Consider the following 17,306-nt stretch of genomic DNA (forward strand, 5'->3'; position numbering starts at 1 on the left):
AATCAATATTTATATATCTTCTATTTATCCAAAGTTAATCCTTTACGGCGTGCAATACTGGTTTTTGTGCCTCCCCCGGTGACACCTTTAAATCAATGAAGAAGGTTGGGGTAACACATGTCACCCCAAACCAGTCGCAGCTGCCATCGTTGCGCCTTCCGGCATAAATTCCATCCACGTTTTTCCACGTTTTTCCATTTTCAAATATTCCATAGTTTTAACCATATTATTCCACAGTTTATCTCATTTTCTATGTTGCTCTGTCATTTCACTTCACGCTCAAGTTATGTTCTGCCATTTTCCAGATTTCTAATGCTTGAACAGTGCCCTCCGGACCTCATTTTCAAACATGATCAACGCAGTGGTTCGTCCAAAGCAATATTTATTTAAAATCCAATGCATTTCGGGCACCTCATTGCCCTTCGTCAGGGAACACTATAACAATAATAGCAAAAAGTAAGCATCGTGTATTCACTTGCATCAATTCAATATTAGTTTAAACGATTGAATGCTTATACATCATAATCATTGTGCAAATTTTCTTATGCAACCTGTCGCCTCAACCCTAGCAAACTCTATCTTTTTAAACAGTGCCTATCTAACCACATTTTCTCACTCGTATTCAGCGCTATTATGCATAGAGACTGTGGGCTCTTATTCCCCTTCCCGTTTGCATATCGTTTTCTGTTCACCCTTTACTGTCAGAAGCTACGTTTTCTACCCCTTTGAATTATAACATGATTACCACAAATTCACTTTCAGTGCGTTTTTGATGTTAAATAAAGTATTCGTGTTTTCATTCGCAAGTCTGCAGACCCATTGGTCTTTTTCCATCTCCCTGCTACATTTTGAATCCTTACACGTACCTGCAATGAACGCTAGAACCCATCCTGTCTTGCTTCCGAACCGGTAAAGTTACCCTCCTGTTGTTACCCCTTCATTTATAACTCATCCATATGCTACCTTGTTCCTAATTCGCCCGTGCCGTGCGCTATCACACGCTCTCATGTTCACGTGGTGGTGCACATCATTTCGCTTGAGACTACGTTACCCACAATACCATACTAGCCTACGCGTAATACTAAGACGTTCTAAAATCTTCGCGCTTTATTACACAATTGCATTTATCACTAAAAAGTTTTAATCATCTTTACATGAACAACATGTGCCATTATTAGTGTCGTTGAATTCAACCTGAAAAACATTGCTTTTAAAAAAACGAACCGGATCTTATTACGTGAGTGTCAATTCTTTTAAGGTAATACGGCAAGAATCAAAGAAACTGTTACTTCTGCGGGTGCAATCCCAACGTTAGGGGGAAAATTTATGAACAATATGAATGAGGGTGGGATGCACACCTTTGTACTCATTTTTTTAAAATCAATATTTATATATCTTCTATTTGTCCAAAGTTAATCCTTTACGGCGTGCAATACTGGTTTTTGTGCCTCCCCCGGTGACACCTTTGAATCAATGAAGAAGGGTGGGGTAACACATGTCACCCCAAACCAGTCGCAGCTGCCATCGTTGCGCCTTCCGGCATAAATTCCATCCACGTTTTTCCACGTTTTTCCATTTTCAAATATTCCATAGTTTTAACCATATTATTCCACAGTTTATCTCATTTTCTATGTTGCTCTGTCATTTCACTTCACGCTCAAGTTATGTTCTGCCATTTTCCAGATTTCTAATGCTTGAACAGTGCCCTCCGGACCTCATTTTCAAACATGATCAACGCAGTGGTTCGTCCAAAGCAATATTTATTTAAAATCCAATGCATTTCGGGCACCTCATTGCCCTTCGTCAGGGAACACTATAACAATAATAGCAAAAAGTAAGCATTGTGTATTCACTTGCATCAATTCAATATTAGTTTAAACGATTGAATGCTTATACATCATAATCATTGTGCAAATTTTCTTATGCAACCTGTCGCCTCAACCCTAGCAAACTCTATCTTTTTAAACAGTGCCTATCTAACCACATTTTCTCACTCGTATTCAGCGCTATTATGCATAGATACTGTGGGCTCTTATTCCCCTTCCCGTTTGCATATCGTTTTCTGTTCACCCTTTACTGTCAGAAGCTACGTTTTCTACCCCTTTGAATTATAACATGATTACCACAAATTCACTTTCAGTGCGTTTTTGATGTTAAATAAAGTATTCGTGTTTTCATTCGCAAGTCTGTAGACCCATTGGTCTTTTTCCATCTCCCTGCTACATTTTGAATCCTTACACGTACCTGCAATGAACGCTAGAACCCATCCTGTCTTGCTTCCGATCCGGTAAAGTTACCCTCCTGTTGTTACCCCTTCATTTAAAACTCATCTCTATGCTACCTTTTTCCTAATTGGCCCGTGCCGTGCGCTATCACACGCTTTCGTGTTCATGTGGTGGTGCACATCATTTCGCTTGAGACTACGTTACCCACAATACCATACTAGCCTACGCGTAATACTAAGACGTTCTAAAATCTTCGCGCTTTATTACACAATTGCATTTATCACTAAAAAGTTTTAATCATCTTTACATGAACAACATGTGCCATTATTAGTGTCGTTGAATTCAACCTGAAAAACATTGCTTTTAAAAAAACGAACCGGATCTTATTACGTGAGTGTCAATTCTTTTAAGGTAATACGGCAAGAATCAAAGAAACTGTTACTTCTGCGGGTGCAATCCCAACGTATACTTTATTTAACATCAAAAACGCACTGAAAGTGAATTTGTGGTAATCATGTTATAATTCAAAGGGGTAGAAAACGTAGCTTCTGACAGTAAAGGGTGAACAGAAAACGATATGCAAACGGGAAGGGGAATAAGAGCCCACAGTCTCTATGCATAATAGCGCTGAATACGAGTGAGAAAATGTGGTTAGATAGGCACTGTTTAAAAAGATAGAGTTTGCTAGGGTTGAGGCGACAGGTTGCATAAGAAAATTTGCACAATGATTATGATGTATAAGCATTCAATCGTTTAAACTAATATTGAATTGATGCAAGTGAATACACGATGCTTACTTTTTGCTAATATTGTTATAGTGTTCCCTTACGAAGGGCAATGAGGTGCCCGAAATGCATTGGATTTTAAATAAATATTGCTTTGGACGAACCACTGCGTTGATCATGTTTGAAAATGAGGTCCGGAGGGCACTGTTCAAGCATTAGAAATCTGGAAAATGGCAGAACATAACTTGAGCGTGAAGTGAAATGACAGAGCAACATAGAAAATGAGATAAACTGTGGAATAATATGGTTAAAACTATGGAATATTTGAAAATGGAAAAACGTGGAAAAACGTGGATGGAATTTATGCCGGAAGGCGCAACGATGGCAGCTGCGACTGGTTTGGGGTGACATGTGTTACCCCACCCTTCTTCATTGATTCAAAGGTGTCACCGGGGGAGGCACAAAAACCAGTATTGCACGCCGTAAAGGATTAACTTTGGACAAATAGAAGATATATAAATATTGATTTTAAAAAAATGAGTACAAAGGTGTGCATCCCACCCTCATTCATATTGTTCATAAATTTTCCCCCTAACGTTGGGATTGCACCCGCAGAAGTAACAGTTTCTTTGATTCTTGCCGTATTACCTTAAAAGAATTGACACTCATGTAATAAGATCCGGTTCGTTTTTTTAAAAGCAATGTTTTTCAGGTTGAATTCAACGACACTAATAATGGCACATGTTGTTCATGTAAAGATGATTAAAACTTTTTAGTGATAAATGCAATTGTGTAATAAAGCGCGAAGATTTTAGAACGTCTTAGTATTACGCGTAGGCTAGTATGGTATTGTGGGTAACATAGTCTCAAGCGAAATGATGTGCACCACCACGTGAACACGAAAGCGTGTGATAGCGCACGGCACGGGCCAATTAGGAACAAGGTAGCATAGAGATGAGTTTTAAATGAAGGGGTAACAACAGGAGGGTAACTTTACCGGTTCGGAAGCAAGACAGGATGGGTTCTAGCGTTCATTGCAGGTACGTGTAAGGATTCAAAATGTAGCAGGGAGATGGAAAAAGACCAATGGGTCTGCAGACTTGCGAATGAAAACACGAATACTTTATTTAACATCAAAAACGCACTGAAAGTGAATTTGTGGTAATCATGTTATAATTCAAAGGGGTAGAAAACGTAGCTTCTGACAGTAAAGGGTGAACAGAAAACGATATGCAAACGGGAAGGGGAATAAGAGCCCACAGTCTCTATGCATAATAGCGCTGAATACGAGTGAGAAAATGTGGTTAGATAGGCACTGTTTAAAAAGATAGAGTTTGCTAGGGTTGAGGCGACAGGTTGCATAAGAAAATTTGCACAATGATTATGATGTATAAGCATTCAATCGTTTAAACTAATATTGAATTGATGCAAGTGAATACACGATGCTTACTTTTTGCTATTATTGTTATAGTGTTCCCTGACGAAGGGCAATGAGGTGCCCGAAATGCATTGGATTTTAAATAAATATTGCTTTGGACGAACCACTGCGTTGATCATGTTTGAAAATGAGGTCCGGAGGGCACTGTTCAAGCATTAGAAATCTGGAAAATGGCAGAACATAACTTGAGCGTGAAGTGAAATGACAGAGCAACATAGAAAATGAGATAAACTGTGGAATAATATGGTTAAAACTATGGAATATTTGAAAATGGAAAAACGTGGAAAAACGTGGATGGAATTTATGCCGGAAGGCGCAACGATGGCAGCTGCGACTGGTTTGGGGTGACATGTGTTACCCCACCCTTCTTCATCGGTATTGAGGTATGGGCAAAACAAACAGTTGAAATCCCCCAACCATAAAATGCGATTACCAGTAGGACAATCCCTGTTTGTGTTCAACATAGCTTGTAGGAGGTCCTCGAAGACACTGGACGTTTCGCACTTGGGTATACTATTATAAAAATGTATAACATTGAAAGTCTCAGACCCATCCCAGTTAAGCTCCAACATCTGAAAAAACTTTGAGTCCACAGCAATATTTTTGACCCTAACTTTAGATGTGTTCGAAATATAACAACATAAGCCCCCCTTGTTTCTCCCCCTTAGTGATGGCTCAGCGGGAATATGGAAAGTGCGATATCCGTGTATGTGCACAGCCTCCCTCTCCCAAATCTCCTGGAGACAAATTACAGAATAATCCGTAGCAAAACTCATGAATGTGGGGTCATTTAACTTGATTGAAAGTCCCGCAATATTCCATGAGAGAAATGTTAAGAGCTGCCCCCTCACCTTAACCTCTAGAACCGGGGGACACAATGGTAAATTGTGAACCCCAACTTGCTCTAGGGGAAGTGTAGGTTGAGGTATTTGGGGTTTCGGTGGAAATACATCCGATATAGCCCCTATGCTAATGGGTTTTGAATTTAGTCTAACCAGGTGGCCGTCAGGGTTGTTGGAATTAATTTTCTTCTGTGGAGGAGGGTATTTCTCTGTATCCCTCGCCCCCTCTACGGGCTGGATACTGGTTGGAGATTCGTTCAGTCAATCAACCATTTCCATAGGGCTAAACCTGTTGTGTAAGGGTAGGAAATTCTCAGAAGATTGGTAGCCCCGGCTATAGCCTCCCCCACTTCCAGTACCCTGACCCATGGATGATCATACTACTGGGGCGTCCGGATAAATGGGAGGAGGGAAAAAGAAGGATAAGGGTCTAACTTCTATCATCATTCCTTGATTGAGGTTGTAATTATGCTGATTCCAGGAGCAAATATACTCCACCGTGCGAGGGTCTCTAAAATTGACCAAAACGCAGACCCCTGTTACCGTTTTAAGGGTATGTCCCACCCAGGGTAGCCTGCGCACCATCATAATCTCGCTTCTCACATAGGGGGGTAAGGGTCTATTTAGATTGAGCCAGTGCGCAACTTTATTTTTTAAACACACAAAGGACTCATGGCTTGGGTTTTTTTTAGTTCTGGTACACCCGTTAAAACTACCACGTACGGGCTCAATCAAGGGGGGAGATTTACAGGGCGAGCCCGCTTGGTCTTTACTGCAGCATGTTCCCCATCAGCATCTTTTGCTACCAGCACAGATGGAAAGGGGCGACCACTCGGTCCCCCCGAACGTATGGCAGAGTGCCTCGATCCCCCCGGGAAGCCATTTTGGGCGGGAGGCGCGTCTCGGCTGGTATGCCCGAAGCGGCGTAGCCGGGGCGCGCTTTTTCCTGCCCTAGAGTGGGCTGGCCTAGACACTGACGCGGCCGGCCACGCCCTCGGGGCAGGCAGGGGCGGGTTTACGCCCGCCCTGAAGATGGATAAAAAGGGACGCAAGACCAGAAGACATCCTCTTGTTCCTGTGCTCTGAAGCTGCACCTCCTCGCTGCACGTGAGCTCGAGACGGAACGAAGAGCCAATTTTGAGCGTTTTAATCGTTCTTGTTTGTTATACAGTTACTTTGTGGGAGAATGCCGAAGAAGGTGGGAAAGCGCATGACTACTGGCCAGATGCTGCGCGTTCTCATGAAGGAGATGTCCGAGCTAAAGAAGCGGGTGGACAAGAATGAGGAAGGGGGTCCAAAACGTCCTTTGGCGGGAGCAGCCCCGGGAGGGAAAAACAAGAGGCCCAGGAGGGGGGCAGCGGGTGAAGACATCCCGGGTCCCAGTGCCCCGCTCGAGGCTCCAACTCCCGTGCCGAAGGAGGGGAATCCAATTCCCGTTGTGGTCACCCCCGTGTCCGAGGATGATATGCCGCCCGAGCTGGCGGAACAATTGGCAGCGTGGTTGGGTAAAGGTAACGAGGGCGCCACGGCTGTCGATGCGCAGGCGCTGATAAAGCAATTGCGTGAGAAACGGGAAGCAGCCAAGGTGCCCGTGCCGGCTGCAGTAGGGGACAAGACACCAGGGACGATTGCGACCACAGAGGCAGCGTCAGGTGCAGGTAAGCGGCCATTGCCGATCGCGAGGGATGAGTCAACACCCTCTCGGAGAGAAAAGTTGGGGCAACATGTTCCTTTGGCAATTAAGGAAAAGATTTGGGCGGGGGAGTATGTGAACATTTTCTCACTGCTTGTTGATCACTATGAAGTAGAGCATGTAAAGAGTCAGAAGGATCTCATGCATCCGAGTGTTTGGCGCGCAAAAATGGCCGCCTTTAAAGTAAATGAGAATATCGCCAATTGGGGCAATGCTTGGGGAATCTTTACATCAATCTTGGGGGAACGTAGACCTGAGTTGCTTTCCGAGTTCCCAATCTATCAATCACGAATCATGGGGTACTCGACATCGCACCAGGGTAATCATTGGTTTTGTTACGATAATCTGTTTAGAAAGGAAAAGGAGCATAATAAAAGTTTAACCTGGGATTGTTATGATTCCTTGACTTGGGATAAAATGAAGGAGTCAGGAATGTTGAAAATGCCGTTGGTGGGAAGTAATGTTGGCGAATCCTCCCGGCAATATGCGGGGGCGCCCTTTCGATCAGGTACGGGTGCCGACGATTACTCGAAACCTGCCGGCAATACCGGGAAAAAGGGTTTCTGCTTTAATTACAACAGAGGTAAATGTACTAGACCCCAGGGATCGTGTAAATTCAAACATGAATGTAGTGGTTGTGGGTCGTCCCATCCTGAGTCCTTGTGCAGAGCCAAAACGGGTGATAACGGGGGGAGAGGAGGTGCCAAACAGGTCTAATATACTCCGAGGGGCGCCTTTACTTACCCCAATTGATACCCTGGCGATGATTCCCTGGCTCAGTGAATACCCGGATCGTACTTCTGCTGGGGTGCTGCGGAACGGTTTTTCGTATGGTTTCCGCATCCCGGTAGGGGACTTTCAGGGTGTGGAAAAGTGTAAAAATCAACTTTCCGTCCTGCAGCATACGACCGTAGTACAGGATAAGATCCGGAAAGAGGTGACTCGAGGTCGGGTCGCCGGCCCGTTTAGTTTACCCCCGGTCCAGAATTCTGTTTGTTCTCCCTTAGGGGTAGTCCCCAAGAAAGACCCCGGTGAGTTCCGACTGATTCATAATTTATCAGCTCCACGAGGTCTTTCCGTAAATGATGCAATCGATCCAGAAGTGTGTTCGGTGCGGTACGCATCCTTCGATGAGGCCGTAGCCATTTTAAATCGCCTGGGGCCCGGGGCGCTGATGGCGAAGTCAGATATCGAGTCAGCGTTCCGATTGCTCCCGGTACACCCAGACGACCAGCGTCTCCTAGGATTCATGTTTCAGGGTTGTTATTACATGGACAGGTGTATGCCAATGGGGTGCTCTATATCCTGTGCTTATTTCGAGAAATTCAGTAGTTTTCTACAATGGGTCTTCACAAAGAAAACAGGTTTCCAAGATGTAATGCACTACCTTGATGATTTTCTGTTTCTTGGGGCAGCCGGGGATCTTGAATGTGGCCGGGCCTTGGCCGAATTTTGTGTGTTAATGAAACAGTTCGGTGTGCCATTGGCGCCGGGTAAAACAGTGGGTCCTACGACTTGCCTCGAGTTTCTGGGGATCGAGTTGGACTCCATTGAAGGGTGTTTCCGTTTGCCAGCTGAGAAAGTGTTGAAGTTCAGGGCTGCGCTGCAAGTGTGTATAAATGCATCAAAAGTTACGCTGCAACAATTACAGCAGTTGGTGGGACAGTTGAATTTTGCCTTGAGGGTAATACCAATGGCCCGCCCCTTTTCCCGTTCAATTGCCCAAGCGATGGTCGGCCTTAAAGAGTGCCATCATCGCACGAGACTATCGGCCGAGATCCGCCAGGACATGCGTATTTGGTTAGCATTTCTGGCGGACTTCAATGGTAGAATCGTCTGGAATGAACCAGCCGTGTCTTCTGAGGAGCTGGGGCTGTGGACAGATTCAGCAGGAAGCATAGGTTTTGGCGCCATTTTCGGCACAAAATGGTCGGCACAAAGATGGCCGACATGGTGGCATGAGAATGGTCTGACGAGTAATATTGCTTTCCTGGAACTGTTTCCCATCTTGGTGGCCTTGAGAACATGGCCCGATGGGTTCAAAGATCACTCTGTCATATTTTGGTCTGACAATATGACCGTGGTCGATTGCATCAATAGTCAGGCAGCACGTTGTAAACTGATTTTGAGACTGCTTAAGGAAATTGTTTTACTATGTATGCAATTGAACGTGCTATTCAGAGCAAAACATGTTCCGGGGGTGATGAATCAGGCGGCTGACGCACTGTCTCGTTTTCAAATGCAGGCTTTTTCGGGTTTCCTCCCCTCAGCGGACCCAGAGCCGGCACCCTTTCCCGAAGCTCTCTGGTCTCTCGGTGCCCCGAACTTCGTCACCTCGTGGGAGAGAGTCTAGCACCCAGGACGAGGAAGGCATACGAAGGGGCGTTTCGGGCCTATTTAGCCTTTTTGGGGAGTGATAGAGAGCGACTTTGGGGTCACGAGGAGTGGGTAGTGAATTTCCTGATGTCCTTACGTAAGGCTGGGAAATCGGTGGCTACGGCCCAGAGGCATCGTGCTGCCATTTCCTTTGTTGCCAGAGCACACGCTATCCAGGACCCAACAGCGTCTTTCGTTGTACAAAAAGCGCTGCGTGGGTGGCAACGCCTTGAGGGTCGCAGAGTAGATGAAAGGCGCCCGATAGGTTTGGATAGATTGTCCCAGTTGTTGGCCACACTCCCCGCCACATGTTCATCTCAGTTTGAGGCGGTGCTGTTCCGAGCCGCTTTTACGCTAGCATTTCACGGAGCAATGCGGGTAAGCGAATTGGTTGCAAGGAACAAATTGGATGTGGCGGGGGGTTTGTGCCAAGAACACGTTCAGATACGGGGAGAAACAATGATTGTCTCCTTTGTAAAATCCAAGACTGACCAAGATGGGATGGGTGACTGCGTCATCATACGCAGGATTCCTGGATCCTCCATATGTCCGGTAAAGTGTTTAGAGGATTACCTAGCACGAAGGGTGGCATCATGGGGGGGGACTTTGTTAAGACACGCTGACGCCACCCCACTGACGAAATTTCAGTTTCAGCGGGTGCTTGCGATGTCAATTGCCGCTGCGGGCTTGAACCCGGGCGAATTTGGGACCCATTCCTTTCGGATAGGGGCTGCTACGGAAGCTACAGCCAGGGGTCTTAATGTTGAGCAAGTGAAACGAGTGGGGCGTTGGTCCTCCAATTGTTATAAAAGATACGTGCGGTTGCACATGTTGTGAAGCTGTAATAATGTACTCACGCTTCTTGTTTTTTGTTTGGTTTTCAGTTACGCAAGCCTACGAGGCGGGGCGGACTGTGCAGTCGACCCTACACCGGGCCAGCGGTCAGACATCACCGGCTGTGAAAAAGGAGGTGTGGGTCGTGGGCCACTCATACGTGAGGCGTGCCGCAGACGTATTCAAAGCAGGTGACATGATTCACGTGGCTGGGGAATACGGGTACAGGATGTCCTTCTACGGAAGGGGCGGTCTCTGTATTGACCAGTTTCAAACATTTTTCGAGGGTTTGTTAGGGCGGACAAGGTCACCGCCGTCTATAGTTATAGTGCATGTTGGGGGCAATGATTTGGTCACCATCGGTAGACGACTACTCCTGGAGGCAATGCTTTCCACTGTAAGTTGGTTGGCGAGGAGAGTTCCGGGGTGCACGATTGCATGGTCCCATTTGATTCCACGAAAGGTGTGGCGGGGGGCTATCTCTATTCCTGCTTTGAACCATTCTGTTAGAAAGCTTAACAATAAAGTGAGTAGGTTGTTCCGTTCCAGGACTTTGCATTCTATTTCTCATAGCTGTATTAATGATGACAGTATGTATTTGGGGGATGGTGTGCATTTGTCTTGGGTGGGGAATGAGTTACTCTTAGGAGACTTCTTAGCATGGTTAAAATCGTTGAAACATGACCTTTAGGTAGGAGTTTTGTGGGGGGTCCGGATAGCCGGTCAACTATCCGGCCTGTGGCGGTAAGGTCATGATCGGTGAGCACTAATTGGAAGATCCCTATGAGTGGGCGTCACCCAACACGGATGGGAGCGCTCGGGGGAGGTGGCCTTTGGCCCCTCAACGGGGAGGCGGTCCCTTCTAAGGATGGGTCGCCGAAAGAAGAGGAAAGGCGGTCAAGGCCCCTTCCTGTGTAGGAGGGGTTACAGCCCCCTCCTGGGGAATTTCCCGGGGCCAGTGACATCTGCGACGGCAGATGCGGTAAGTTGTGTGGGGTTGGGGGGAGGTCTACGATACCTTCTAGATACCTCACACGAGTCTTCGAACGACCTTTAACTGGCGTCGAGTTGATAAGTGCCCCCGTCAAGTCAAGGGAAATTGGTAGTAGTTGCACTTGAGTACGCCTCAGTGCTGTCGCCCCTCCCAAGTGGGGGGGGTATGTCTGGTTAGGGATCTTGACACCGGTTACGACCTTGCCGTTGGCCCTTAAACGTTAGGATGTACAATTTCAATATTTCAAGTAAATGTTTTGTAGGATGTTAGTTCGGCTAGGAGAACCTCTGTATTAGAGAATCTGTTAAGGTTAGCCAAACATCGCAATGTGGTAGGAAATTGTACATTAATGTTTAAATGTTTTTAATTTTTTTTTTTTAATAAATACGGCCGGGAGGGTCACTCCCTCCCACTTCCAAAAACTTCAAGAACTGTTTCCGGTTTCCCTTCTTTGGGGATTGTGTTAAGAGGGGGTGGCGGGTATCTCAGCCATATGGAAAGGGGCGACCACTCGGTCCCCCCGAACGTATGGCAGAGTGCCTCGATCCCCCCGGGAAGCCATTTTGGGCGGGAGGCGCGTCTCGGCTGGTATGCCCGAAGCGGCGTAGCCGGGGCGCGCTTTTTCCCGCCCTAGAGTGGGCTGGCCTAGACACTGACGCGGCCGGCCACGCCCTCGGGGCAGGCAGGGGCTGGTTTATGCCCGCCCTGAAGATGGATAAAAAGGGACGCAAGACCAGAAGACATCCTCTTGTTCCTGTGCTCTGAAGCTGCACCTCCTCGCTGCACGTGAGCTCGAGACGGAACGAAGAGCCAATTTTGACCCACCCACCAGCCCCTGAGGACAGCCAGTTGTTTTAATAAAATTGATCAATTATTCTATTTCGTTTACAGGTTGTTTTAGTGTTATGTCGATGTTGAATGTGTAATAAAGATTGGTCTAATTTTACAAGTTTGTGATTAAAGAACTTCGGATTTAAGGTCCATTTATAAACAGGCTTTTTTCGGTCATAGTGGCCAATGTAGTTTCGTTTAGTTAGCATTTGTCGTATTTATTTTGGTCGGGCGGTAAGGTCATGATCGGTGAGCACTAATTGGAAGATCCCTATGAGTGGGCGTCACCCAACACGGATGGGAGCGCTCGGGGGAGGTGGCCTTTGGCCCCTCAACGGGGAGGCGGTCCCTTCTAAGGATGGGTCGCCGAAAGAAGAGGAAAGGCGGTCAAGGCCCCTTCCTGTGTAGGAGGGGTTACAGCCCCCTCCTGGGGAATTTCCCGGGGCCAGTGACATCTGCGACGGCAGATGCGGTAAGTTGTGTGGGGTTGGGGGGAGGTCTACGATACCTTCTAGATACCTCACACGAGTCTTCGAACGACCTTTAACTGGCGTCGAGTTGATAAGTGCCCCCGTCAAGTCAAGGGAAATTGGTAGTAGTTGCACTTGAGTACGCCTCAGTGCTGTCGCCCCTCCCAAGTGGGGGGGGTATGTCTGGTTAGGGATCTTGACACCGGTTACGACCTTGCCGTTGGCCCTTAAACGTTAGGATGTACAATTTCAATATTTCAAGTAAATGTTTTGTAGGATGTTAGTTCGGCTAGGAGAACCTCTGTATTAGAGAATCTGTTAAGGTTAGCCAAACATCGCAATGTGGTATGAAATTGTACATTAATGTTTAAATGTTTTTAATTTTTTTTTTTTAATAAATACGGCCGGGAGGGTCACTCCCTCCCACTTCCAAAAACTTCAAGAACTGTTTCCGGTTTCCCTTCTTTGGGGATTGTGTTGAGAGGGGGTGGCGGGTATCTCAGCCATATGACGTAGTGTCTTTACCCGCCGCATTAGGTGTGCGTCGTGACACAGGTGGACCACTCATAACACGTGAAGTCGTGAGGCTCGGGGTGGCTTGCACCACCCTTTGAGTTTGTAATTGGGTGGGTTATACGTCTGAAGGACCTGCAACTTTATATGTACTCATTATGATGCTTTTGGATTTCCCACATGCCTTGAAACCCTTCACCTCTGATTCTAGCTTAACAAGCTGTTTTTCAACCCCCAAAAGTCTTGCCTCGAGAGGTGCCAATAGAGATTTGAGGACGGACCCTAATATATTTAGAAAGGAGTCCTTATTGAGTCCTGCTGGTTCTAATGTGCCCCGGGGGTTAGCTATGTTAGTTTCTGCGCTAGTCCCTGGCGTCTCTACCTGTTTCTGGGCAGGGTGAGCACCTTCAACTAGGGGGTATTGCGTGTTAGGTTCAGTCTCTAAGGGTGCGGCAGTCATTATAAAGTTATTTACCGTGCTCTTAGAGGTTTTTGATTTTTTACCACCTACCACGACGGGCACTGGCTGTTTCTTTTTCGGGATCGCCCCTTCCTTTCTTCCCCGCAGCTGTCTGGTGTTTCCAGCCTTTGAGGGGCTGTCCTCTGCTACCTCAATTACCCCCTTTCCCGCTTCATTGTCTCTGTTTGTGTCAGCCGACAGTTGAGAATTAGGGGTTGGAAGGGAACAAAAAGAACCCTGCGAGCTGGGAGGACTATGCAATAATACCTCAATATCGGTGTTGTTAATTCTGTTGAGGGGTTCTGGTGTTCTTGCATTAGCTATATGATCCATAGAGGACCTTTTGGCCAGAGCCAAAGTCCTGCGACACTCTCCTTTCCATCAGTATGATCCCCTGATCTATAACAGAGTTAGTTTTAGTGATGAAGTTATCTAAAGTGCCCAATAACAATGTACCCTCTGCCTTGTTGTTCTTTCTCTCTCGTGTCGACATTACTATAACCTTTATGTGGCCGAAAAACCAAAGAGATGGCACTTACTCCCCGAGCAAAAGTCCAATAGGAAACCACAGGTTAGAGGGGGGCCCCAGTCCGGTCTCGCCCGGTCTCGAACAGGCTATAATGGGCCTGCCCTAGGCCCGAGCTTTGCCCGGCATGCGCCTGCGCGCGCCCCACAGCACGCGGAAGGGGGCTTAATCAAATAGGGGGGGAAATGATGGGTGGGAAGAGGGCCAGCTGCGCCTGATTACACCGCGCACTGGCTCATGGACCTCGCAGTCCCGCTTGCTTGTAAGGATGCTCCTCAGCTTACAGTCCTCTGCAAACAGTCAGTTTAAATCACCCGCGTCTCTGGCTGCTCCGATTCTCCCAAACTCACAGGGCCGGCAATTTCACCACACCCCGGCTACGAGCGGCAAGTTCACTTTCCCTCCAACCACTTTTTTCCCCAACACTTTAAGAAGGTTTGCGTCTATTATTGTCAGGAGTAAGTTTCCAACATTTCTCAGTATGGGAAAAGATTAGAGAAGAGTTGTTCAAAACCCTTAAAACATGCAAGTTAGTAGGTTTGCACAGACTCAAAAGGGCATTCTAACCCTGGAAATAATACTTACCACTACCTTCAGCTTCAGTATGTAGATTTGTGGAAACGTGGCAACATAAGGAAGTTGCAAGTATTCAAACGCTACTATGGTATAAGCCCTGGAATAGTAGGAGAGGCTATATCAGAGCTCTTATATAATGAGATTGCTGCCATAAATGTTCATTGCACTACATGGCACCAAAGGGACAGGTGGATTTTGTTACAGGACCAGTAGATTTATGAAGGAACCTGCCCCATGTACAAGTAAACATTTTATTAAATTCCACACCCCTGATTAAAGAATTGTATTTTTTTTAAACAAAGAGAGGAGAGAAAAACTCTGTTGAGCTATAGTAAATGAGAGACAAGAGTAATTTTCAAAAAGTTGATATTTCCACTTCAAACCTTTCACATGCCAAATTCAAGAATGTAGGAATTGAGTTTTAGTAACATTGTGAGAAACACAAATTGGGCATAGGAATTTACCAGTGTTCTTTAAAATAGGATATAGCAATAAGTTTTTGAGAAAAAGAGAGGGATTCCCAAAAAGAAAAGGGATACATGAAAAAATGCTCAATATCAAACCAGAGAGGAGGCTGAGTAATACTGTCCTCATTTAATAAAAACACAGTTTGCTTGAGGAAGAAAGCAGTATGGTAAGATCAAAAATCTGGAAAATGAAGTCCTAAATGTTTTGCATTTTCAAGTCTCTGCAGGGACATACAAAATCTCTTATTATTCCACAGGAAGCTACATAATAAATACACTTTTTTTTAAATAAAAAGAAGGACTATTGATAGGAATATTAGCTAAAGTAAAAGGTATTATCGGAACTAACATCATCTTTAAGGAATCTAACCTACCCCACCAGGTTAAAAATGGAGGATTCCATTTATATGTAAGAGAAGTGATAGAAGAAAGGACATGTTTCAAGTTGTTAGAGATTGTATCTTTAATATTAGGATGAAACTAAAGATCTAACTATTTAATTTTGTTTTAATTCCAGCAAAATTTGAATCAATAAAATCAGCGTGATAACATTTATGTAAAGGAAGAATTTCACATTTATCCGAATTTATCTTATATCCATAAATAGAGGCAAAACAAGCGTCGTCTGTTAAAAGAGCCTGGTAAAGAGCTTTGAGGATGTGACATAAACAAAAGAATATCATCTGCGGAAAGTTTTAGTTGCAGATCACCATATTGAAAACCATGAATATCTGGATTTAGATGAAGTTTGGTTAGAAAAGGCTCTAGAACAAGAATAAATAAAAGTGGGAACTAAGGGTATCCTTGTTGAACACCTCTATATAGTGAGAATTACAAAGGTATAAGTCTGTTAACCATGATAGCCGCCTTGGAGGAAGAGTATAACAGAGAAACAAAATTTGTAAATTTAGAACTAAAGCCAAACAAAGAGAGGGAAGATAAAGGGCCAAGCAAAGCAATCAAAAGCTTTTTCTGCGTCTAAGGCAATGGCTGCTAAAGGTTGTTTATACAGTTTGGATTTACTTAAGACATTGAAAAATAATCTAGTGTTATCTGAAAGATGTCTACCTTTAATAAAACCATATTGCTCCCTGCCTATTAACTGGGGAAGTAAGGGGTCAAGATGAAGGGAAAGAATTCTAGCAAATACGTTTTTTTAAGTAATTGGCCTATAATTTTGACAGACATAAGATTTATGTTCTTTCGGGATAAGACAAATTAGGGTATCTTGAAGCGAGCCTCCAGCTGATTTGGATGATATAAAATAAGTTCAAAAGTTGATGAAGTTTGGGAGTTAAAAATTTCAAAAGGTGCAAATGAAATTCTATGGTAAAAGCATCTAGACCTGGAGCTTTCCCTTTTGTTTTGGTGACCGCATAGCAAAAAGAGTCTCGTCTATGCAAATGTCTTTATCTAGGAAGGAGAAATCAATATCTGTACAATGTGATGGTGCAATGCAACTTAAATAATGTAAAATATCTTCTTGAGAAGCTTGGGATTCGGGAGTGTACAGAGTATTATAATAATTAGTAACTTGAGCTAAAACATCTTCTTTGTTGTGAAAAAGGTTATTAGTCAAATACAAAATAGAATCAATTTTAATACGTTCCTTTTTAATTTCAAGATAGTTAGTAAGTCATTTTCCTGACCTATTTTTTGCCTACATAATATTTAGCACTGCATTTGAGGAGATATGAGGTAGCAATTTCTGTTGAATTTTTATTAAAAGTGAATTTGGCTTGAATTCAGTCATCTAAACACTCCTATGATTTAGATATATAATATTTGTGTTCAAATTGTTTGATATGATTCATAATTCAAATAAGTTTTTTATAAGACAATCTCCTCTTCTGGGTCACAAAAGAAATAACAGTGTCTCTAGACGCAGCCTTGTAAGAATCCTAAATAGTTTGGAAAGGAATATCAAGAGTTTCATCATTAATAAAAAATGATTTGCAAATACTTCAAAAGTTTGAGTGAAATTAGTGTCACGAAGAAAGAAGTCATTGAACAGCCGTCTCCTACTCCCAAGGTTATGTGAAATAAGGTCCAAATCTAATGTAACCGGGGCATGAACGGCAATCACTATAGAGCCAGTTTCAGATTGTATAATGTGCTGAACTAAAGGTGGTGGAAGAAACAAATAATCCATTCTAGATTGAGAGGAGTGAACCAGAGAGAAAAACAAATATTCCTGTAGGGTCAGATTGCAAACTCTCCAAGTATCCGTTAAAGCTCTTTGTATTATGGTAGAAGTGAATTGTGAGTGCATGCATGATGGTGTAAATTTAGAATTGGAATGGCTATCAATAAAGGGGTCAAGAACCATATTAAAA

Source organism: Lissotriton vulgaris, chromosome 2_1 (assembly GCF_964263255.1).
Source record: "Lissotriton vulgaris chromosome 2_1, aLisVul1.2, whole genome shotgun sequence".
Lineage (NCBI taxonomy): Eukaryota > Metazoa > Chordata > Amphibia > Caudata > Salamandridae > Lissotriton > Lissotriton vulgaris.